The sequence below is a fragment of the Canis lupus genome, chromosome 10, assembly GCF_011100685.1.
Source record: "Canis lupus familiaris isolate Mischka breed German Shepherd chromosome 10, alternate assembly UU_Cfam_GSD_1.0, whole genome shotgun sequence".
NCBI lineage: Eukaryota > Metazoa > Chordata > Mammalia > Carnivora > Canidae > Canis > Canis lupus.
Window position 1 is genome coordinate 20,628,382 of NC_049231.1, and position 25,278 is coordinate 20,653,659.

Genomic DNA, 25,278 nt, shown 5'->3' on the forward strand with positions numbered 1-25,278 from the left:
CCAGGCGTCCCTGGAATCCGTACTCCAGAGCCGCCTCACCCCACCCCTACCTCCACACCAGGGCAGGTGGGACCCATACAGACCCTGCCAGGCCCACCTGCCCCCCAGCCACCCCGGCTTCTCTGACTGAAAGTCCTAGCACCCACTAGGCCACTCATGGGCACACGGCCCCCTGCTGCCCCTTCTGATTGCGTGCTGCCACCCAGGTCTGCACAGCTCCACCCTCGAGGCCTTTTTGGGCACTTGCTCAAGTGCTACTTCCTCTCTGAGATCCACCCTGACCTCCTCTCCTGCTTGCACTTTGCTCACAGCACTAAGCACTTCATCGTACACAGGGATGAGAGGAAGAGCGGACCCCCTAGACGCCCAGGCCCCGATTGCCAGAGCCAGTGGCCTTATTGCCTTACCTGCAGAAGGGACTTGGTGGATGTGAGTGAGCGAAGGACGTGGGGTTGGAGAGATGACCCCAGATTACCCACACGGGTCCAGCGTCATCGCAGACGTCCTGGTGCAATCACAGGAGGGGCCCGGAGACCTGGAGGTGCGACGACAGAGCCCAGAGCCGTAGGTGAGAGAGGCAGGGAGAGAGATGCAGAGGGCCCAGCCACCGAGGGACGCGTCTGCTCAGCCGGCCAGGGGCCTTGGCTGCCCCATCCCAGCGCCAAGACCGGGGCATGGCCCTCGCCTCTGAGGCTGTCTCCCGGGTCAGCCTGAGCTCTGTGTGCTCTGCGTGAGGACGGGGACCACAGCTGACCCCGTCCAGCCCCCCAGCCTAGGGCCTGGCCTGCAGCAGGGCCCTACCACTGCCCTCTGCAAGCCTGGGAACGGGATCGCTGGTTCTTCTCCAGCCGTCTTACCTCTCATACTCCCACAGACGTGCTCCTTTCAGGCACACCCATGTTCCAGTGCCCTCTGATTCAGGAAGCCTTCCCTGACTGCTCCTACAGGGCCACTCTGTCCATCCTGGACTCTTCTAGAAGAGCCAGCCTGCCCAGAGGTCCCTAACAGCCAGAGCCTACTGCCATAGGGGCTTCCTCATTCACCCCAGCTCTGGGCCAGAGCTCCTTGGTGTTCCCTTCCTCCTGGCCACCCTCCCCCAGGTGCCCCTTGGACACCAGCCTCAGAGCTGCTGCCCCCACGGACTCTAAGCATGGACACTCCCCCCAACATCTCTCTTGGGACCCGCTCTCCTCCCAGCTGCTGATTCTGAGCTATGGCCCCAGCCCCCGAGACCGTGAGAGCCCTGCCCACGGAAGGTCGGGACCACCGTGCACATGCCCTCGGCTCCGCGTCCTTGGACCCACCACCGGGCCCTCTGAGCCTGTTTCCTTGTCTGTGATATGAAGAAGTAAAACGCCCTCCACGAAGCTGTGGTCTCTACCACTGAAGAGGTAAGAGGCAGCCTGTAGGGGAGGCTGTGGGTGGGGGAGGCCTCAGAGGAAAGGTCTGGAACAGGATGTGCAGGGCCTGCCTGGCCATCCAGGGGCCCGAGGTTCCCCTGGTTCTGTATGTCCTGTGGGAATCGACACACGTTTAGACCTGAGTACGTGGGAGCGCCTTACACATAGTAGGTGCTCAGCCAATGTTGCGTGGAGGAGTGGTCAGAAGACACCCAGAAGCTTTTTTTTTTTTTAAGATTTTATTTATTTACTCATGAGAGACCCGGAGAGAGGCAGAGACACAGGCAGAGGGAGAAGCAGGCTCCCTGCGGGGAGCCCAATGCGGGAGGGGGGGTCTGGATCCCCAAGGTCACGCCCTGAGGCAGACACTCCAGCTCCACCGCTGAGCCACCCAGGCTTCCCCGCCCTTTATTTGCACACTCCTTTGACTTTAAAATGCTCTTGGGTCAGAGGCACCATCAGCTCAATAACAGCTTTTCAGGAAGAAATGGACCGCCCGCCGTGGGCCCAGCGCTGCTCTGAGAGGAGCTGCCTCAGGGGCTCAGAAGGGGGAGAAGGAGCAGCTCTGGGCGGGATTAGCACACAGATCAATGCAAGGTGTGAAGGGCTGGTCCCGGCCGGTGGCCCTGGGAGTCTGCCTTCTCTGCCGAGTGGGGGCCCTGCCGGAACCGTGGCTCCTTGGCGGGGCTGGGCCAGGCTCCGGAGGCCGCAGAGTGCAGACCCCCAGCCCGCCCGCCTGGGACCGGGCCTGCCGCCAAACTCCGGGTTCTGGCTGCTGAGGCCAACGGAGCGTGCCACCTCGTGGCAGCAGGCGGCAGTGCAGGGGCCGGCGCCACGTTCCCGGGGGGGCCTCCCTGGGGGTCCCCCCAACCTCCTGTCCAGGATCTCCCCCCGCAGCAGCCCTGCCTTCTGCCTCCTTGTGGCAGGAAGCTGTGTCAGCTAACCTGGACTGTCTTACCTGCTGTGTGACCCTGGCAAGACCCTCCCAGCTGTGCGCCTCAGTTTCCTACTTTGCAGAGTGGTGACTAAGCCTCCTTCCTTCTCACCCCTCACCTACTCCGCAACCATGCAGAGGCCGACATTTGTCCGACCTGGCCCTCGTAGACCTTCTTACAGGGAGGAAGATCCGTCCCTGGGGTGCCAGCCCAAGTGGTCAGTGGGGCTAGGAGCACAGAGGCAGGACCTGCCACAGCCTGGGGGCTGGGGGCTTCCTGGAGGAGGTGGTTTCAGGCCAAGGTGGACATCTGAGGGAAGGCAGGCCAGAGGGAGGAGGTGGTGGAGGGGTGACAGCCCTCTCTGTCCTTGGGCCTACGGAGCTGAGCAGGCATGGTGGGGGGTTGCTGGGGGCTTGTGAACCGAGGTGACCAGCACAGGGGAGCCCCGAGGGATTGTGAGGGTAGGCTGGTCGAGGGCCGCAGTCGGACCCTACTGGAGGTTGTTCTAAGAACAAGAGAGTAAGGTAGAGAGTGATGATCCTACGGACCAGCTCTGTCCCATGGAACTTTCTAGAATGACGGAATTACTCTGTATCTGCACAGTCCAGTGGAGTCGCCACACAAGGTCATGGAGCCCTTGAAATGTGGCTACAGGCCTACGCCGTGGGACCTCGCTGCGCAGAATATGAAAGTGCGTCAGAAAGACGTGCCCGCAAAGCCGGTGAGCACCGGGGCCTGCTGCTTCCAATCAAGGCCGGGAGATTAAGAAAATGATAGATGTCACAAAACAATGATGTAATTCCAGGAATGAAGACAAAATTGACAGGGACCCACGAAGGAATCAACATAACCTTTAAATCACAAAGAAATAGAGAGAAGGAAGGGATTAGAGGAAAGAGAGCCTGGAAGGCCGGCAGGAAAGATCTAGCATTGGACTGATGGCATTCCCCTGATGAGAAAGCCAGATCAGTGGGCCAGAGCAAACCCCAAAACCATAATTCAAGAAGGCATTCCTGAAATTTAAATTGAAAATTAAAAATAAACGGGCCTGGAATGACGAACTCTGAGATGGCCGCAAGTACAGCCACTGCATTTTAAAGAAAAAGAAAAGGAAATCCTCTGGACACCCGGATGAGAAAGTTACAAGGAAGCACGAGCAGATGGTGGGTGACTGCTGACGGCATGCATCGTGCAGAGGGCGGATTCCCAGACCCGAGGAACAACACGGGAGCCTAGGTCCAGCCCAAACGGCCTTCGGGGTCAATGCAGAGAAACTGCTCTTGGTGGCGGGTTGTTGTTCCGACGAGACTCGAGGGACGCGACCTGCTAGTGAAATAGCGCCGGAAAGTGGAAATGGAGAGACAGCAGGATAAGGGTTGATGAGCAGCACTGAGCGTGGTTTATCTTCAGAATTAAATAACCGGGGTGGCTCCTGGGGAGGAATGGAGAGGGGGTAGGAAAGGTCAGCTTGCTGCTCACCTTGCAGGTGTTAACTAGACATAAATATGTGATTTTGAATCAGATTATGGAGAAAAGGAAGAAAGAGAAGGAATCGAAGGTCAGCAGCTAATTTCATTATATTGTCTTGCTGGGGAACCAACAGACAATTGAAGAGGAAGGAAGAGAGGGAGGGAGAGAGGGGAGGCAGATGGGAGAGGGTGGTGGGACGTAGGGGTCAGGCCGCTGTCCCCCTCAAAGTGTTCCCTGGTCCTGGAGATGGCGGACCCCATCCCGCTCACACAGGGTCAAGTGCATGCCCTCTCCTCCAGCTCCCTGGCACGGGGCCCCGGCAGGGGTTGGGGGGGTCTTAGATCAGGGCCTTTGGGGTGCGGGAAATGCCAGGCGCTGGGGGCTCAAGGGGTGCCCGGCCCACTCGCCCCCTGCTAGAGGCCCCGGGGCTCTGAGTACCGGTGGGGAATGAATGGGTGCCCAGGCCCGGAAGGAGGGCAGGACCGCTTCCTGGTGCAGGAAGGTCTGTCCAGACTGAGACTTTTGATTTCTTTCTTTTTTTTTTTTTTAACTTTTTTCAGAAGAGTTAGATTTACAGAAAAATTGCAACAATTCTTCAGAGTTGTCTCGTCCCCCACACCCAGTGCCCCCAGATGTCATCCTATGGGGCCACTGCATCTCTGACAATGAGCGAATCGGTGTCAATACACCGTTGTCAACCAAAGTCTGTGCTGGGTTCAGACTGACTTTATTTCCACCTCATACACATCTGTGCTCTGAGACCCCACCTAGGACACTATGTTACAGTCATTGGTCGTGTGTCCCTGGGCTCCTCTGTGCTGTGATGGTGTCTCATTCGTTCCTCGTTGTCACCGATCTTGATGGTTCAAGGAGGACTGGGCATTTTTGTAGATGTCCCTTGACTGGGATTTTCCTGGTGTTTCTCTCGGGATTGGACTGGGGTCATGGGTTTGGGGAGGAAGGCCTCAGAAGCCCAGGGCCCCTCATCCCATCCCTTTGGGCAAGAGCTGTCAACCTGATGGGTCCCCATGATGTTGACCTCAATCACCTGGCTGAGGGTGCCTTTTTCAGGCTTCTCCAACATCATTTTCCTACTTTCTCTCATTCTGTACCCTTCGGGAGGATGTTGTAACAGTGACATTTGTCCATTCAGATTTTTCTTTTCTTTTCTTTTTAAATATTTTATTTATTCATGAGAGACACAGAAAGAGGCAGAGTCACAGGAAGAGGGAGAAGCAGGCTCCCTACAGGGACCCCGATGCAGGACTCTATCCCAAGACCCCAGGGTCACACCCTGAGCTGAAGGCGGATGCTCAACCGCTGAGCCACCCAGAAGCCCTGAATTTCTTCCCTTTTAGAGGCCGAATCATATTTCATTGTGTGGATGGACCGCATTTCGTTTACCCGTTGACGGACACTTGGGTTGTGTCCACCTTTCAGCTATTGTGAATAACGCTGCTCACGATGTACGAATATGGGCTTACGAATCTCTCTCTCTCTCTCTCTCTCTTGCTCACTCGCTCTCAAAAAAATAAAAATAAAATAATAGCCATCCTAATAAGTGTGAAGTCGTATGACTTTCCAAATTTCTTAAATTGATCATTTTTGAGTAGGTGATATGAACCGAATTTTGGGTACCCCCCATTCATATTGAGCCCCTCATGGGATTAGTGCCCTATAAGACGAGACAGAGACAGAGAGAGAGAGATCTTTCCGCCGCTGGATAGTAAGCACCGAGGAAGGGCCACATGAGGACACAGTGTGAAGGCGGCCGTCCACACCCAACGAGAGAGCCCTCACCAGGAAATGAATCCACAGCACCCTGGTCTCACACTTCCAGCCTCCAGAACCGTGTGAAACAATGTCTGGTGTTTGAGACCCCCCGGCTCCCACCCCCACCCAGACTGTGGCATTTCTGAAGGCGGCCAGGCTGACTGAGACAGTAGGTAATACAATCAGATCGTTCAATATTCAAAAGGCACAAAAGGCATCCATGGAGGGCACCTCACTCCCAGCCCCAGCCATTCCTGTGGGGAGGGAACATTTGAACCGAGACCCCGGAATGAGACAATCAGTGAGAAAAGTGTTCCAGGCAGAAAGAAGAGCCCATGCAAAGGCCCTGAGGTGGGAAAGACATTCAAGGAACTGAAAGGCAGCACAGCGACTGGAGGGGGGGGGACCAGGGTGAGCCCAAGTGGCCTGATGGGGACAGAGCCCTGCGGGGGCTTTGGAGGCCGACTGGGGTCTGATTCCCGCTCCAGGGGACGGGACACCAGGGCGCGGGACCTTTCTCTCTCTTTGTGCCCCCTTCCTCCTCTGTGAAATCAGGAGAGCGCTTGCGCCTACCTCATGGGGTAGCAAGTGCACTGGCTTCTCTAAAGCCCTCAGAACAGTACCTGGCGGGGTGAGCACCGACCCCTGAGGGCTCCGGTCAGCCCCAAGCACCTGGATGGGCCTGGACGCAGGGCTGACGAGAGGCCTGTCCTGTGCCTCCCTCGCCGGCTGGGGGAACCTTCTCTGGCAGCCCCCGCAGACCTCCTGGATGGGCAACCCTAGCCCAGAGGATGTGGGACGCAGGCGGGCAGCACGGCGGCCAGTGTGGTCACCCCAACATAAGCAGCTCGGTCAGGGCGCAGAGCCCCGCCCCCAAATCCTGGCTCAGCAGCCGCATGTCCCAGCTGGCTTTCCCAGCAAAGGAAGCAGTGGGCCGTCCACACCTAGGCCAGCACAAGCTACTGCATCCGCCGAGGCCAGGGCTCCGGGCAGCTCTGAGCAGCCGAGGCCCCCACCCGGACTGGGCTTCTGGGGGACAGGAGGAGGGGCAGGAGGCTGCGGGCAGGTGGCGGGGAGAGCACTGGAGATGCCCCAAGTTGAGGAGGGCAGGGTTGCATTTTACAGAGACCGTTCTGGCTGTTGGAGAAGGATAGATCTGGAGGGACCAGGCCAGGGTTGGGGACAGGGGACTGATTAGAGAGTTCTGGTGTTGTCCACGGGGCAGACAGTGGCCCAGACCGAGGCTCAACTTTGGGGATGGAGAGAACAGGAAAGGCCCGTGGTGCAGGCCTGGAGGCGGGGTCCCCATGGGTCTGCGGGAGACAGGGGGTGGCTGGGAGGGCAGGAGCCTGCACCACCCATGGGGCCAGGTCCAACTTCCTGCCAGCCCCCCGCCATGCAGCTGTCACCAGGACCCCAGCCGCCAGGGTCATCCTCCTGAAGGGCCAAGCCCATCCTGGTCACGTCCGTCCCTGGCTGGAAAGCCTCCACGGCCTTGGAGAGGCCATCAAAGCTAATCCACCTCAACTGGGGTCCCGTGTGAGAGGAACTCTGGGGATAGGGCAACGCCTCCCGCGGGGGGCTGTGTGATGGGACTTCATTCCCCACCTGGGTAACCCCCGGCCTCGGTGGGTATGGGAAGTGAGCTCATGCAGAGGGGGAGTGTGTGGGGAGCTGTGGCCTCAGAGGGTCCGGATGTGACAGCAAGAAGGGTCTGGGAGGGACAGGCCTGTCACTGTGTTCATTTCAATCTCACGGACCTGGTTGGGGGGCTGGGATCTTCCCATCACCCAGAGGGGAGCCGGGGCCCCCAGAGGTGAAGCTATGTGCCCGGGCCACAGCTGCTGGCACAACCTGGGCCCTTGGGTGGCTGCCCCATTCCCCAGGCCTGCCAACAGCTCCCAGGCCCCTCCGAGTCCCCGAAAGCCCCCCACAGCCCCCTAAATTCACAAAGATTTCCCAAGGTCTCGCAAGACGTCCCAGATCTTGCAAGGCCCCAGAAATTCCCAAGACCCCTGAGGTCTCCCAAGACCCCCGTGACCCCTCCAAGGCCCCTGAAGACCCATCACAGCCCTCCAAGGCTTCTCAATGCTTCCAGTCCATTCAGAACCCCCCAACTCCCCCCCCAACCTCAGCCCCTGAGGACCTGGGGGTTTCCTAAAGTCTTCCAAGACCCCAAGGCCCCCCCAAAATCCCCCAGACCCCAGATCCCCAAGGTCTCCCAAAGTGCCCTAGGCCCTCCCAACTCCCCCCGTACCTTCCCCCAGTCCTCAGGCCTCCCTCTGCATCTTCAGCCCTCCAGGAGATTCCCTCCACATTCCTTCTCCCTGGGATGTCCCGCTGGGGTTCCAGGGGGTGAATCCAAGTGGTCAGCTGCCATCACTCTGCTGTCTGTGGGTGGGCCTGGGTCCTGTGACCACAAGGCACTGTCACGTGGTGTCAGACGGGGCTGCCCGCTGCTCTGCTGCCAGCGAGGCTGGAGGAGGTCTCCCTCAGGGTCTTGAGCCACCTGCTGCCCTGGACTCCCACTCGGGCACTAGGGCTCCCCTAAACAGGAGAACAGTGCTGGGTGGGGTGCAGAGGGCTGAGGGTGGGGACTGAAGCCCTGAACAGGACTCCAGGTCCCCCTGGAGCCCCGCCCCCCAGCCTGCCCTGCCCATCAGCAGGGGAGCCAGCACCCCCAGCCACACAGCCCTCCCCTCCCAGGGTCTCCCTCTGACCTCACAGTACTGGGGCACAGCTCTGCGTCCTCTCCACCCTCCTGGTCTGGAGGCTGGGGGCTCTGCCCAAACTGCCTCTCTCCAGCTCCTGTCCCTGAACCCACCCGCCAGCTCTCCCCGAAACACACCCACAAGCCCCTCAGCTTCCCACTCTTGCCCACGGGCTGTCACCAAGAGGAGGGAGGAGGGGCCCAGACGGGCCCCACCTCTGTGGGGTAAGAGCTTGCCTGCGGCCTCCAAAGCAGCCTGGGGAACCAGGGACCTCTGAGGTCTGAAGCCCCGGCCTCCTGTCTGTAGGAGGGAAGGGCCAGACGAGGAGGCAGGAGGGTTGGGTCATCGGCTGCCACACATCTGGCGAGTCCCCTCGCCTTGCTGGTCCCCGGTGGCCTCACTGCACCCCTGGGCCCCAGGGCAAGGACAAGCAGTGGTGGGGGTGCTAAGAGCACGGACCCTGAGAGGGGCCACCTGGGCTAGAGCCCTGTGATTCTGGACAAGTTCCCAGCCTGCTGGAGCCCGAGCGTCCTCGCCTGTGAAGCGGGGCTCAGCCTCGGGACAAGTCTCAGGAGTTAGTGTTGACAAGGATTTAAAACATGCCTGGATGAGGATCCCTGGGTGGCTCAGCGGTTTAGTGCCTGCCTTCGGCACAGGGCCTGATCCTGGGGTCCTGGGATCGAGTCCCACGTCGGGCTCCCTGCATGGAGCCTGCTTCTCCCTCTGCCCCCCCATGAATAAATAAATAAATAATATATATATTTAAAAATATTTTATTTATTTATTCATGAGAGACACAGAGAGAGAGAGAGAGGCAGAGACACAGGCGCCGAGAGAGGCAGAGATGTCGGAACCATGCTGGCTGCTGTGTCTGCTGGGACCAAGGGTCTGAAGTGACTTCACCACACGGCTTGGTGGGCACTGAAACCCGCTCGGGTGACCCGCACGCTGCACCTGCCTGGCACTTCCCCGGGGTGGGGGGCGTCCATGGCACTGGCCAAGCTGGGGTCTGGGGTCTGGAGTCTGGTGGGGGGGACAGGGGTGGGTTGACGGCTTCCCCACTCCGCCCCACTCCCATACCGTGGCTGACTCCTGAGGTTGGGGCTCCGCACATCACCCGTGAGGTGAGACCCCTGGAGGCCCGGCCTACCCCCCGCCCCCCACGTGGGGCTTCTGTAGCGTCATCCCCTCCATAGGCACCAGCCCTCACCAAGGCCTGAGGCCACACTAAGGTGCTGCTGAGCGCCAGGCTGGGGCCTGGGGCCTGCCTGGGCAGGGATTCGGCCCAGTGAGCTACACCGACTCCCGGGAAGCCCGCCAACACCCACGCCAGCCTGCCTGGGCACACCCCTCCGCTGCCGGCTCTCTCTGATGCCGCCCTCAAGGCCTGGGGCAGCTGTCACCTCCTCTGGGCCGGGCCGGGGGTCTCCATGGGGTCCTCAGCCTTGGGGCTTCCTGATGAAGCAGGCAGTTGTGTGTGACAGAAAAACCCATGCAGACCAGCTTAAGCAGTAAAGGAAATGTGTTATTCGTGCCTGTGTTGCAGAGCCCAGGGTGTCCTTCAGGCACAGCTGGATCCAGGGCTCAAAGGGCTCAGTTTCTTTTGTGTTGTCCCCATCTTATGGCTGTCCCAGGCCAACATTCTCCCCTGTCAGTGGCCCCAGGTTTCCTCTGCCCAGATGTTCTAACAAAAGTTTCAGATCCAGGCCTCCTCAGTTGTGGGACAGGTGGCCAGGGTCATACGTACACCCCTGAAGTGTGAAGGGCTGGGTCAGCTCTACCTGGACCACTGACCTGGGGTCAGTGGGGAGTGGAGAAGGGGCGCAGTTAGCAGTCAAAGGAGGGATGGAGCAGGCCAAGCACCTACACAGCCATCCCCCTTGTTGCAGCGGGCTCCCCAGGGGACATCCTGCTGTTGGGCAGGAAGAGGGTCTGAGACCTCTGTCTCCCCCGTGCCATCGCCCCACATGAGGCCACCAACCGGGTAAGGGCTCTAGCACACTGGCTTTGGGTGAGGTCCTCAGGGCCACCGCACACGTTTGCTCTGCCTGGGACAGCCTGCGACCTCTCCCTCCTCCAGTGAGCACCCCCACCCCGCAGATCAGGAGCTCGGGCACCTACTTATAGACTCTCCCTCTCTCTTCCGGGCCTCCTTACCCCTCTTCCGTGCCTTCTGTCTCCTTGTCTCTCTGTGCTGCCTCCTGGAAATCTCCTCCAGACCTACGCTCCCCTTCCCTGATTCTCTCTTCAGCTGTTTACTGCATGGAGGTTAGAGTTTCAAAGAATATATTTTCATTGGTAATAGTGATTTTTGTGTTTTTCTCCAAATGTGCCTGGTCTTTCCAATTTTTAGACATATATTATTCCCTTTTTTTAAGATTTTTTTTATTTATTCATTTGAGACATACACAGAGAGGGAGAGAGAGAGCACAAGCAGGGGGAGAGGCAGAGGCAGAGCGAGAAGCAGGCTCCCAGGACCCCGAGATCAGGACCTGAGCTGAAGCCAGACGCTCAACCATCTGAGCCATCCAGGTACCCCTGTTCCCCCACCCCTTTTTTTAAATCATCTTCTTTATATCATTTTTTATGGCTTCCTCTATTTCAGACACTCAAACATTTGAAGTTCTGAGCATCTAAATCTTTGTCATGATGGTTTGTTTCCTTGGGTTTTGTCATCTTTTTATTGTGAGTTTATGTTGGATGCTGCTTTATCTGTAGGAATCCTGAAGGCCTAAACTGGGATGCTTTCCTCCAGAAAGCTTCTGTTTGCTTCTGTAAATCACAAGGGGGGACTTTTTTTTTTTTTTAAGATTTATTTATTTATTTTGTGAGAGGGAAGGGAGGGGCAGTGGGAGAGGGAGAGAGAATCTCAAGCAGACTCCCCACTGGATGCACAGCCTGATGCAGGGATGCAGGGATGCGGGACTCTATCTCGGGACCCAGAGCAGAAACCAGGAGCTGGACGCTTAACCAGCTGAGCCACCCAGGTGCCCTGGGTCTGTCTCAGTAGTTTAGTTCGGTCTTTAGGTCCTTTATTGGGAGGGTTTTTTTTTGGGGGCGGAGGAGGGAGGGAGGCGGGGGGGAGGGAGGGAGGGAGGGAGGGAGGGAGGGAGGGGGGGAGGGAGGGAGGGAGGGAGGGAGGGAGGGAGGGAGGGAGGGAGGGGAGGGAGGGCGGAGGAGTGGAAGTGGAGGGAGGGATGGGGGGGGGAGGGGGGAGGGAGGGAGGGTGAGGGAGGGGGAGGGAGGGGAGGGAGGGTGAGGTGAGGGAGGGGTAAGGTCTTGCGGTCTTTAGGGCTGTCGGTCGTTAGTTCTTTCGTCGTGCGTTTCGTTCTTTTGTCTGTCTTTCTTTCTTTCTTTCTTCGTTCTTTTATTTCTGATTTCTTCTTTCATTCTTTCTTTCAGATTTTACCTATTTATTCATGAGAGAGAGAAAGGCAGAGACACAGGCAGAGGGAGAAGCAGGCTCCCTGTGGGGAGCCCGATGCCGGACTCGGTCCCTGAGCCGAAGGCAGATGCTCAACCCCTGAGCCACCTAGAGGTCCCTCAATTTAATTTCTTACTCAGGATTTCCTTGTCCAGGGGGATAGAGTACATGTAATTTCAGGACTGCATGGGAGCAGACCTGTGATTGCAAATTCTCAATTTGTATCTTTTTAACTTAAAATGGAGTAGAGTTGACATATAATGTTCTATTAGTTTCGAGTGCACAAAATAGCAATTCAACAGTTCTATACTCACCACAGAAGTGTAGTCACCACCTGTCACCATAAACAGTTATTACAATATATTTTTTAAAGACTTCATTTATTTATTCATGAGAGACACAGAGAGAGGCAGAGACCCAGGCAGAGGGAGAAGCAGGCTTCCTGCAGGGAGCCCGATGTGGGACTCGATCCCGGGACCCTGGGGTCAGGCCCTGAGCCACAAGCAGACGCTCAATCGCTGAGCCACCCAGGCGTCCCCGGTTATTACAATATTACTGACTGTATTCCCCACACTGTACTTCTTGTCCCCGGGACTTATTTATTTTATTCTTGGAACTTTGTACCTCTTAATCACTTTCACCCATTTTGCGCCTCCCTCCAGCCCCCCTCCTCTCTGGCAACCACCCGTTTGATCTCTGCAGCTACGATTCTGCTTCTGCTTTTTAAAATCGGTTGGCTCATTTGTTTTGTTTTTAAGGTTCCACATAAAAGTGAAATTATGTGGCATTTGTCTTTCTCTGACTTCATTTAACGTAATATCTTCGAGGTCCATCCATTTGCTGGAAAGGACAAGATCTCATTGTTTCTATGGCTGAGTGATACCCCATTGTGTACGAACACACCACATCTTCTTTATCCATCTGTCCATTCATCTCCCTTGGGGGGCCACCATATCTTCTTGGATATTGTAAATAATAGACACAGGGGTGCAGAGACCTTTCTGGATGAGTGTTTTCATTTTCTTTGGGTGCATACCCAGCCGTGGATTTACTAGATCATATGGCATCTCTACTTTTATTGTTCGAGACACTACTAATGTATCGACCACAGTGGATGTTTTTTTTTCTTCTTTCCTTTCTTCTCTTCCCCCCCTCCCCTTTTTTTTTTTTTTTTTTTCTTTTTTTTTTCTCTTTTTTCTCTTTTTTTCCTTTTTCTTTCTCTTTTCTTTACTCCTTCCTCTTCTTTTTTCCTTCCTTCTTTTCTCTTTTTTCTTTTTTTCTCTCTTTCTTCCTTTTTTTTTTTCTTTTTTTCTTTCTCCTTTTTCTTTTTTTCCTTCTTCCTCTTTTCTTCCTTCTCTCCTCCTCTTTTCTCTTCTCTTCCTTCTTTTTTTCTTTTTTCTTTTTCTTTTTTTTTTTTTTTTTTTTTTCCTTTTTTTTTTTTTTTTTTTTTCTCTCTTTTTTTTTCCTTTTTTTTTTTTTGTGATTTTTTTTTTTTCTTTTTTTTGTTTTTCTTTTTTTTTTTTTTTTTTTTTTTTTTTTTTTTTTTTTTTTTTTTTTTTTTTTTTTTTTTTTTTTTTTTTTTTTTTTTTTTTTTTTTTTTTTTTTCTTTTTTTTTTTTTTTTTTTTTTTTTTTTTTTTTTTTTTTTTTTTTTTTTTTTTTTTTTTTTTTTTTTTTTTTTTTTTTTTTTTTTTTTTTTTTTTTTCTCTTTTTCCTTTTTTTTTTTCTTTTTTTTTTTTTTTTTTCCTTTTTTTTTTTTTTTTTTTTTTTTTTTTTTTTTTTTTTTATTTTTTTTTTGTTTTTTTTTTTTTTTTTTTTTTTTTTTTTTTTTTCCTTTCTCTTTTTCTTTCTTTCTTTTGTTTTTCTTTTCTTTTCTTTTTTTTTCTTCTTTTCTTTTTTTTTTTTCCTTTTTTTTTCCCTTTCTTTTTCTTTTTTCCTTTTTCTTTTTTTTTTTTTTTTTCTTTCTCCTTTCTTCTTTTTTTTTTTTTCATATCTTTTTTTTTTCTTTCTTTTTTTTTTTTTTTTTTTTTTAACTTTTTTTTTTTTTCTTTTTTTTTTTTTTTTTTTGTTTTGTTTTTTTTCTCTTTTTTTTTTTTTTTTTTTTAATTTTTTGATATTTTCTTCTCTCTTTTTTTTCTTTTTTTTTTCTCTTTTTTTTTTTTTTTTTTTTTTTTTTTTTCTTTTTTTTTTTTTTATTTTCGCTTTTTTTTTTTTTTTTTTCTTTGGGTGCATCCCAGCCATTGTTTTGTGATTATCTCTACTTTTTTTCATCAATATTTTTTGATGTTTTTTCCGCCCAGTTTGCATTCCCACCCATGGTGCACGGGGGTTGCCTTCTCTCCACATCCTCACCAACACTTGCTATTGCTTGTTTTTTTAATCTTAGCCACCCTGACAGGTGTGAGGGGACATCTCATGTGGTTTTGGTTTGCACTTCCCTGATGATGAGGGATGTTGAACATTTCTTCATGCGTCTGTGAGCCATCTGGGTGTCTTCTTTGCAGAAACGTTTGCTCAGATCCTCTGCGATGGTTGTGAATTCTCAAGGGAAATGATCATTGTCATTAAATATCTTCTGTCTGGAGCCCTGAACCAGACGCCTGGATTTCCCAGCAACCGGAGCTAAACCGGACCAGAGAGGCTCCAGCCTGGTTCATGCAGAACCTGCGGCAGGTGAGCCATGGGTAGAGATCTCACCACGCTGGCCGTTTGCAAAGCTCTCAGAGGGGTCCTGGGCTCCGGGGTGACAGGGAGAGACAGGCTTCGAGCCAGTTCCCACTGTGCGTCCCTCAGCAGGCTGCCCGGGCTCTGTGAGCCCCTTCCATGTGGGTGAAGCTCCCCAGCAGGGGTATCAGCAAGGCAGTGGAGCTGAGCGGTGGTGAGTTCTCAGCCGGAGCTGGCAAAGGCCAAATCAAACACCCTCGCGGTGGAAGAGACAGAGATGGAGTTCTTCCCTGGGTGCGCAGCCGGAGAGCCACAGGACTGGAACCCGGGCCCAGGCTGCCCCGCCAGGTCCAGTCCTCTACCTGCCACCACCCAGCTGGCCTCCCCGGGGAGCTCTGTTGCACAGTGGGCTGCTGAGCAACGTGCCTGTCAAAGGAGTGACTCTCAAATGCTGTAATTTCTGTTTATGGAAAGACGAGAGAGCAGAAGTCTTCCGGGAATGGATGCCTGGGGCAGGTCACCTCCTCCCTGCTCCAAGGAAACCCCTGGTGGGGCTTTGGGATGCCCTCACCTCTCACAGGCCTCCTGTGTGGATGTGAGCAGACATCCTTTCAGCCTGGCTCTGCTGTCTGCACCTGCGCTTTCTGGGCACCACCTCTAGTGCATCTGGGCTAGTCCACCGATCTCCTTCCCAACCCTCGCTACTCTCCCAACCACCCCTGACCTGTCCATGTCCCTCTACAGCTCTACATCCCCAGCGCCCGTAGCATAAAGGCTAGACTCCTTAAGCAGCACCTGCCTGCCTCTGGCCTCATCCCCAACCTCTGCTCCCCACGTCTCACCCTCAGTAGTGCTGACCTGCTTATACTCTCTACCCACCCTGACACACACACACACACACACACACACACACACACACACACACCGTGTTCTGTTGCCTCCAGCTAGAATTCCACATTCCCGTCTAGCTGGTGAACTCCTAGTCATGCTTCAAGGCCTGACTATCCCAGAAAGCTTTCTCAGACACCTTTCTCCCTCACAAGGGGGAGACAACACTTTCTCTCTGGATGACTGTGTCCCGCGGTTTTATCCCACAGTATTTTGACTAGCATGTGTCCAGTAGGCTGAACTCAGCAAGGGCATTGGATGGGCCCCACGTCTAGGACGGAGCTGGTTGCCAGGAGGTGCTCAGAGTGAGTGTGGCCCAGGTGAAATGTAGCACCCTCCCATCTGTACACGTGTGGTGAGGGTTTGGGGGTCACAGTGGCATCCCTCAGAGGCCAGCCTTGGGAACGCTCCGGCCTCTGCTCTAGAACAAAGGCCTCCTTTTTCTCCCAGGAGCACACTGGTCAGGAGTGACTGCTGATGAACGGAGGCTTCGGGCTTCTGCGGATAGCACTGCCCCGTTCTTTGGCCGCATGAGTGGGGCTTCCCCGCAGAGGCCCCTAGCTCAGCCCCTGCATGGCAGCCGAAGAAGTGTCCCCCCTGCGGATGACCACTTGCTGATCTCCCAGGCCCAGGACTGTGTTGTTGTTTGCAGCCGAGGAATTAAGGTTGCAGGTGGAACTGGGACTGCCAACCCACTGACCTTGAAATGGGGAGATCACCCTCCATCCTCTGGGTGGGTCCAGTCTAACCAGATCCTGAACCGTGGAGGGCAGGAGAGTGGCTTCAGGGCGCTGCGACCTGAGAAAGGCCGCTGCTGGCTGAGGCCCTGGGGGCAGGTGGTCTCATGAAGTCAGGAAAGACAAGAAAACAGGTTCCCCCCGGGAGCCCCCAAGAACGATGTGGTGCTGCTGACGATTCGATTTAACCCTCAGGAGAGTCCGTGTGTTGCTCTGAGCTGCGGAGTCTGGGGGTGTTGCTTTGTCAGCCACAGGCATCAGGTACAGACCGAGGCCTAGAGAAAAGGGAGGCGGCCAAGCCCACCGCCTGTGGCACTGCCAGGCCTCTGACTCCCTGCCCGGGGCTCCTGGCCCTGCCCGCCCGCCTCCTCGGGCCACAGGACAGAAGCCCCAGGAAACACCCGCCGTCCGTTGGGCCCAGGGCGAGGGGGGACAGAGCACACCATGGCCACTTTTTGAGGGCGCCAGCAAATGCGCAAATCTGGTGCACAGAGAAGCACATGGGCCTCGAATCCTGCAAAGCAGCCCATTAACCGGTTTTGACAAAAGTTGGAACTTGCAGGAGCCGAGGGCTCATCCTCCTGTCCGCCCCCGCCCCCCGCCCCCGTCCGCTTGGGGGCAGGCGGCGGCGGGCCGCGGATGTGACTGGATCTGCCATCCTTAGTCCTTAGCTTCCTGGCGCCCTGGGCACCTCCCGGGTGCACCTCCTGTGTCCAGAGCCAAGCCCGGTGGCTCCTGCCTGTTCCTGGTGTCCTCACCCATCCTCTTCCTTTTGATCAGGGCAGGGGCCACGCTCCCTGACGAGCTGCAGGTCTCAGCACGCACACCGAGTTCCAGTAATGCGTGACTCATTGCCCCTGCCCCTCAGTGGGCCCTCCCCTGCCGGCAGGGCTGCTGGGCCCCGGGCCTGGCCTGCCGCCTGGGTGGGACCCAGGACACGGGCTGTGTCCCTACCTCCCCCGGGTGACTCCAGGAGCCTCCAGGGACTCAAGCCAGCTCTTTCCCTGGGGATCTCAGTGACCTCTGTATGAAAAGAGTTTCCCTTGGGGTGGAAACATGAGGGGATGCCTTTCCTCCTTGGTTGGTCTGGGCACCAGGAGCCCATTGGCATTGGTGGCTCCCCAGGGCCCAGAGGGGTCTTAGACTACCCCCCCCAGCCACCCGCAGTTGCCAGATGGCCAAAGTTCCCATGCTTCTTGGAATTTGGGGTTCCCTCGGAGTCTGGATGACCCACCCCCAGGCTCTGGGGGATGGACAGAGGTGGCCGGTTCCTTCAGACTCAGGGTCCTGGGCAAGCACCCTAGGCTGGCCGGCTCCACCTCCCCTGTCCTCTGAGCAGCTAGTTGTCCTTCCCTGCTCCTCTGGGTGACCAGAGCCAGGAGGCCTGTGTAGTGTTTCCAACACGTGCCCATGGCAGGCGGCTGGACTCTGGTGTTGAGTGCTGAGGAGCTGGGGCAAGCAGTCATTGCCTCATGACGATGGCAAAAATAGCAGTGATCTTTCAGGCACGGCTCACAGGAGCCAATCCTTCCCGGGTGTAGCGTCCTTCCCTGCAGCATGCTTTTCTCTCTCAGATGAGGACACCAAGGTCCCTCCTGGGAAGGGGACAAATGCAGGGGAGGAGGGACAGCTTGGCTCCTAGGCTTTGCCACCCTGGTGTGGAAGGAGCCTGCTTCTCCCTCTGCCTGTGTCTCTGCCTCTCTCTCTGCGTCTCTCATGAATAAATAAATAAAATCTTAAAAAAAATTTTTTTAAAGAAGCTATAATTAGGCTTTAGGAACTTTCCTTACTTTGTCTGGGTCTCCTCCATTCCCGTGGAGTCACTAATGAAATCATGCCTGCCCACGGTCACGACGTGCTCATCTCCCCTGCACCCTGAGAATGTCCCACAAGCTGAGCAAGAGAAACAAAGGAGAGGTGCCTCCCAGGTCACCCTCTTCCCTCTGAGAAGACCACGGGCAGGTGGGAACTTCCCAAGGTGGACATGGGGGCCTCTCCATCTCTGCCTCCCCATACCCCCGGGGGCGCTTCTCACTAAAAATTCAGTCTGCCCCTTGAAGGCTTTTCTGTAGACAAAACTGCTCCAAGGAAGAAGGCCCCGGCATGTGCTCCCACATGGAGTCAGAGGAAGGAGCCCGTGTGCAGGTGGGTAAGAGCCAGAGGGGTCCCGTCGCTTGGGCCCCGTCGCTAGGGAGGGCCCTGGTGGCTCTGTTTCCCCCAACCCCACTTTTACTCCAAAGGCAAGTCCTGCTGACTCCCCTCCAAACCCCAGCAGTCCCATCAGGGGGGCTGGACCCTGGACCGTGGCCGTGATCTTCCAAATCTACCTCCCATCAGCCAGAGTGATGGTTTGAAGGCTCAGGCCTGCATCCCTGTGTCTCCTGCGCTCAGCTGTCTCAGGTCTTCCCATCAGGCGCACAAAAAGAACCAAAGTCCTGGCTGCGGTCGGTGTGACCCCCCGCCCCTCACTGTCCTCCACGCACAGTGGCCTCCGACACCCCCAGCACACCCACATCTGCCTCAGGCCCTTTGCACTTGTTATCTTTCCTACGCCTACTGTGCCTCTCCTAGATGGTCCTCGGGCCCCTTCGTCACCTGGAAAGGCCTTTCCAGATCACCTCGCCTCAAAGAGCCCTCCCACTGCTCTGTCCCCATTGCTCTACTCCATTTTCTTCTCCTGGCATGGAACGTGTCCTGTGTTTACTGTCGGTATTGTCCCACACAGATGGCCTCTCCACGAGGCCTGTTGTGTTAGCCATGCCATTGAACGGACAGCGAACAGGGAATAGGAAGGAGGGAATAAATGCATGTGTGCACGCAGAAGGGAAGGAGCAGTGTACTGGTTCCCTGGAGTACCCCCTGCCTCGTGACTGCTGGTGGGGGGGAGGATCTTCCCACAGGGAAGGTGCTGGAGGTTACGGTGGACAAGCAGAGGCCACTGGCTTCTCACTCTGCCAATTCCACCTGGGACAGAAGTGCCCCTCCCTGTACCTAGCAGGGACCGAGGAAAGTCCCCCAGGAAAGTCCCCTGTAAGCCATTAATGACAATGTGCTTGGGTCACAATGTCCAAACATAAAAATAATGATTTTGGGGCGCCTGGCTGGCTGTCGATTAAGCATCTGCCTTCGGCTCAGGTCATGATCCCAGGATCTTGGGATCCAGTCCCGTGTCCTGCTCCCTGCTCAGCGGGGAGCCTGCTCTCCCCCTTTCTCTGTGCATGCACACTCTCTCTCAAATAAATAAATCTTTTATTTGTTTGTTTTTTTATTTTTTTTAAATGATTTTATTTATTTATTCATGAGAGATACACAGAGAGAGAGAGAGGCAGAGACACAGGCAGAGGGAGAAGCAGGCTCGATGCCCAGGGACTCGATCCCAGACTCCAGGATCACGCCCTGGGCCGAAGGCAGGCACTAGACCACTGAGCCACCCAGGGATCCCCATTTGGTTTTTTTTTGTTGTTTTTTTTTTTAGTTTTTATTTATTTATGATAGTCACAGAGAGAGAGAGAGGCAAAGACACAGGCAGAGGGAGAAGCAGGCTCCATGCACCGGGAGCCCGACGTGGGATTCGATCCCGGGTCTCCAGGATCGCGCCCTGGGCCAAAGGCAGGCGCTAAACCGCTGCGCCACCCAGGGATCCCTATTTGTTTGTTTTTTAAAAAAGGTTTTATTTATTCATGAGAGACACACAAAAAGAGAGAGAGAGAGAGAGGCAGAGACAGAGGCAGAGGGAGAAGCAGGCTCCCTGCAGGGAGCCCGCCCAATGTGGGACTCAATCCCAGGACCCTGGGGTCACAACCTGAGCCGAAGGCAGATGCTCAACACTAAGCCACCTGGGGGCACAAATAAAATCTTAAAAAAAATTTTTTCAAAACAGATTTTGTATGCAATTTTTAAAATTTATTTTATTAAGAAATTATTTTATTATTTTTTAAAGATTTTATTCATTTATTCATGAGAGACACAGAGAGGGAGAGGCAAAGACACAGGCAGAGGGAGAAGCAGGCTCCCTGCAAGGAGCCCGACGTGGGACCTGATCCTGGGACTCTAGGAGCACCCCCTGGGCTGAAGGCAGGCACTAAACCACTAAGCCACCCAGGGATCCCCTGTATGCAAATTTTTTAGGGGTTTTTGCGTGTAATTTTTTTGTTTTTTGCCTTTTCGTCCTCCACTTAAAAGGAAGGGAGGTCATTCAAAATAGTCAAAAGGCGGAAACAACCCACATACTCACCAGGTGATGGATGGATACGCAAACGTGGTATATTGGCCCAATGGAATATCCGGCAGCCATGACAAGAAACAAAGTCCTGATTTGTGGGGGAATCCTTGAAAACAGGATGCTCAGTGAAAGGAGCCAGTCCCAGCAGGCCACAGGTTGTAGGATCCCATTTACAGGAGATGTCCACAGAGGCAGAGAGAAGATGGGTGGCTACGGGCAGGGGGAGTGTGCAGGTTGGGGGAGACCGCTAATGGCATCAGCTTCTTTACAGGGCAATGACAACGTTCTGGAATTGGATCGTTGTGATGGTTCCACAACATTGCAAATACGCTACAGAACACGGAGTTGTAGGCCTTTAAAAGGGTGACTTTTATCCTGTGTAAAATAGAATCTTAAAAAAAAGAAAAAAAAAAGAAGGGGCCAGCCTGGGTGGCTCAGTAGTTTAGGGCCACCTTCAGCTCAGGGCGTGATCCTGGAGACCCGGGATCGAGTCCCATGTCGGGCTCCCTGCATGGAGCCTGCTTCTCCCTCTGCCTGTGTCTCTGCCTCTCTCTCTCTGTGTCTCTCATGAATAAATAAATAAAATCTATAAAAAAAAAAAAAAAGAAGGGAGCTATGCTGAGGGGAAAAATAATCACGAGAGATGACATGCTTCCCCACCTTGGCTTCAAGATGTTGGTGTGTGTGACGGGAGCAGGAAATGACAGGAGCAGGTGCCTCCACCCTCCACTACCCAGCAGGCCGGCCAAGTGCTGAGTCCTCAGGGTGGCACCTGTGTCCCCCCTGCCCAAGCCGAAGCAGGCTCTCCTGGGTTCCATCCCTGCTTATGGAGGCCTTCCTTGGTTCTGGGGAGCCCCCCACGGCCTGCTCCCCTCCCCTGCAGGGGCTCGGGTACTGGACTGGGCCCTTCCTGGTCTGCCAGCACAGGTCATTCTTCAGGGGTTGGTGACCAGACCCGAGGTGTTTGAGTTCCAGCACCTGCCTCACCACCCCCCACCCCTGCCATGTGCCATGTACTCTGAGCCTCACTGTACCATGTGTCCAGCAGAAGGAGAGGGGCCCCCCCTAACCTGTGGAGAGGCCCAGGAGCCCCCGGCTGTGGTCAGGAGGCTGTGTGGCCCAGGCCGGACTCTGGGCTGTCAGGGGTAAACTCTCAGGGCTGCAGCAGCTGTGTCCGCATGGGCCTGCACTTGGGCCTCTTGCCATCTGGCCATCTGCTCCCTGATGGCGCCCTGGGGGGGCCCTGTGCAGGTAGGGAGGCGGTCACCCTGTCTTCAGTGGGGCAGCAACCGTGCTCGGCCACTAGAGGCCAGTACAGCCTGAGCGGACGCAGGTGGGCCTGCCAAGACCTGCTCAGTGTGCAGGAGGACATGGGTGGGGCCCCAGGCTCCCTGGAGTTGCCCTGGCAGCTGGGGACACAAGACCTGTGCCCGCAGTGCTTCCAGTCAGTCTGCAGAGTGGGACTTCCAGAGTCTTCCAGAACCTTCCTGCAGCCGAGGCGGGCCTGGTGCAGATGGGTCAGGTGCTGGCCTCTCAGGGAGTAACCTGAGGGAGTCAGGCTTCCAGGAGGACCTTCACCCAGGGGCCCCAAACCCTAGTCCAAAGGCCTGGGAGCCTGAAAGAGATTGCAGCATTTCTTTCTTTCTTTCTTTTTTTTTTTTTAAGGGTAAGGCAAGAGATACTTTTTTTTTTTTTTTTTAAGTTTCATTTATTTATTTCAGAGAGAGAGAACGAGCAGAGGGAGCAGGAGAGGGAGAGGGAGAAGCAGACTCCCTGCTGAGCAGGGAGCCTGACGTGGGACTGGATCCCAGGACCCTGAGATCATGACCTGAGCAGAAGGCAGACGCTTCACCAACTGAGCCCCCAGGTGCCCCAGGGTCTCCTCTGTGTCCCATGTTTTGACTTTTGGGATTTCTCACCCGTCAAACCCCACCAGACACGAGGGAAGAGGAGCTCAACCAACTCTGTTTGCAAGAGGTTTTTCCCTCTGAATTCCAAAAAGACAGCAAAGCGGGGTCCCAGCCCAGACTTGCTTTTCGGCTTCCACCACTGGGGCGTCTTCTTTTACCTCCTCACCATTGGAAGATTGGCTCTGGGATTCTGTGTGTGTGTGTGTAAGGAACAGATTCCAGAATTCACGTGGGTTCTGGTTTGAGCCCCTAGCAAAGAGTATTTCGAGAGGCTTTTCAGAATATGTACAACATTAGAGATTCACAGCTCCTTTTTAATTAATTAATTTTACTGTATTGTATTTTTAATTTAAATTCAATTTGCCACCATGTAGTATAACACCCAGTGCTCATCCCATCAAGTGCCCCCTCCTCAGTGACCATCACCCAGTCACCCCATCCCCTCACACAGATTCACAGTTTCTGCCTTAAAATTTTTTTGTTTTATTTATTTTTTAATTTATTATTATTATTTTTTAAAAGACTTTATTTATTTATTCATGATAGACAGAGAGAGAAAGAGAGAGGCAGAGACACAGGCAGAGGGAGAAGCAGGCTCCACGCAGGGAGCCCGATGCGGAACTCGATCCCGGGACTCCAGGATCACGCCCTGGGCCAAAGGCAGGCTCTGAACCACCCAGGGATCCCCAAATTTTCTGTTTTAAAGCCCTCACTTGGGCAACCCAGGAGGCTCAGCAGTTTAGCGCCGTGTTCAGCCCAGGGCATGATCTTGGAGTCCCGGGACCGAGTCCCACGTCGGGCTCCCTGCATGGAGCCGCTTTTCCCTCTGCCTGTCTCTGTCTCTCTCTGTCTCTCTCTCTCTCCTCTCTGTGTCTTTCATGAATAAATAAATAAAATCTTTTAAAAATATATAAAGCTCTCACTTTGCGTGAAGCATCTCAGGGGCGTGTGCAAAATAAAAATGTCAATGACATTCCCTGCGCCCCTGAGCCTGTGAAGGGGCAGGAGCTCCAGAATAAAAAGCATTAGACAAGCAGCCTCTCCCGGCACAGGCATCACTGCGGACCTCCAAGTCCTTGTGCCCTCGTGTGACCCTCCTCTCCCCACTGAAGGGCCTCAGAGTCAGCGAGTGGCCTGTCGGTCCTCAGAGATGGTGGGTACCTGGGGGAAGGGAGGAGAGGCTGCTGCCTGGAGCCACCCCCAGGGGCAAGGGCAATGAGCCAGACACAGCCCCACAGATGGTGCTGTAAAGACAGGCCACCAGGCATGCGACCTCAGGTCACTTTCTGTGAACACACTGGGTGGACTGGATCTGGGCCCTAGCACAGACCCCTCTTCTCCCCCCGGGAAACTGGATGGAAGTCACAGCCTCTGCTTTCCCATGAGCAGGGGCATGGGCACGAAGCCTTCAGCCATGACCACCGAGGCCGTGAGGAGACAGCATGACCTGGTGCTCAGTGACAATGACATGGCAGCAGGAGAGGTTAGCCCCTAGGAGAGCTGCACCCATGCCAGGCCTGTGCCAGCCTCCTCACACAGTCTTTTTTTTTTTTCTTTCTTTTTTTAGGAATCTCCATACCCAACATGGGGGCTTGAACTCGTAACCCTGAGATCAAGAGTGGCACGGTCCGCGGACTGAGCTGGTCAGGGACCCCTCTGCAGCCTCAATAATCCTCCAACAAAGCAAGGAATCTAGACTCCTCTTGTCTCCAGCATCTCCTCCAGACTCAGGCCCTGGAGAAGGTCACACAGTGACTTAGTGGCAGAAACATCACTCCTCCAAGATGCCAGCCCTTTGGGATGCGTGCTGTTCCGCTCAAGTAGCTGGAGTCCTTGCGTCATATCACCGGCTGTAGCCCATTTTTACCCCCATCCCTGTTCTTCCACATTGTGGACATAGTACGCATGCATATGGGAAGGTGTGGAAAGCACGTGTGCAGAGTTCGACGCATGATCCTAAAGCCTACGCCCAGCACCCCTCCTGTGGAGGAGTGGACATGTCCTGCTCCCCAGGGCCCCTCCTGACCTGGTTCAAGCCATCCCCTTGCCGTCCCTGAATCTTTCCCCTGTTGGTGTACATTCCTAAACACGCAGTTTGTCCCTGCTCCTGACCCGCGTGTGACTGGAACCGTGGTGTCTCTCGGCCTTTCCCGGGACACCACGTTAGCAAGATCTGTCCCGTGTGTTCCATTGTCCTTCCCGGTCCCTGGGACCAGGAAGTGGCGCCCAGCAGTCCTTGCGGTTACCTTGCAGCCCACAGGTGTCTTATTCCAGGAAGGCATGCCCACACCCAAACTCGTTCACTGTATCTGAATTTTCAAAAACCAGCAAGCACAGTGCAACAGAACCTTTTGTTTATATAAACCCAACCCAACCTACCTAAAGTCCTATTGAGAGACGTGTACTGTGGGGTTCTCTCCAGCCTGAGATCCCCCGGTCCCCCCTCACCCTGGCCTGGAGCTTTCCACTGCAAAGCTCTAGGCTCCCCGTCTTCCCTGCCCTCCCGCCCTAAAACTCCTGCCCTTTGATCCTCCCCAGACAAGACGAAGGTCAGACCCAGGATGTCCTGGTCAGTCACCCCTGAGGGGTAGAGGTTTCTCCTTCCTTCCCCTCCCTCCATGCACACATTTCCCGAAAGGGCTTGCCAGTGGAAACTCCCAGATTAAAAGATTCTAAAGCAAATCTACCTTTAAGGCTAATAATAACCTCTTTAAGTCGTTGCTAATGGGAAGAAAATGCTCATATTTGGCTTTAGCCTAAAGACACCGAAAACCCTGCAACTTTGAGCCACATTGCTTAAGTGTTTTTTGCTCCCCTTCCCCCCACCTGCAAACTCAGCTTGGAAACGTGGAGGCTGGCACCTCCTGTGTGCTAAAGACCTGCTTGAATCGTCTCTCACCCCGTCTTTGATCTTTCTGCCAGGCCGACCCAGCGGAGCCTTCCAGGATGGGGAGACTCCCCCCGGGCGGAGGGACTGGAGTGGGGTCCAGGCGCCCCGAGCTCTACAGAGCAGGAGGGCATCTTCCCAGCCAGGGGTGGCACAGTCCTGAGGCCCCAAGGCGGGTGGGGGGCGCTGGGATGTCCCACAGCCCTAACCCTTGCCCTCCAACCGGGTCCGCTTGGGGCGGGGGGCGTCCGCTTAGTTC

The 25,278-nt window shown here is 54.6% G+C and overlaps 1 long non-coding RNA gene across 4 annotated transcripts; it reads left to right on the forward strand.

Moving 5' to 3' along the window:
- Positions 1–24,243, forward strand: LOC111097616. 4 transcript variants are annotated; one of them, XR_005365477.1, is made up of 4 exons: positions 1–568; positions 1,198–1,391; positions 14,216–14,384; positions 14,508–17,754. It is a non-coding gene; the product is annotated as an uncharacterized LOC111097616 (long non-coding RNA). The 4 variants fall into 4 exon arrangements; XR_005365476.1 differs by lacking the exon at positions 14,508–17,754 and adding an exon at positions 23,700–24,243 and having other exon boundaries at positions 2–568; XR_005365474.1 differs by having other exon boundaries at positions 2–568; positions 14,505–17,754.
- Positions 24,244–25,278: the final 1,035 nt, after the last annotated feature.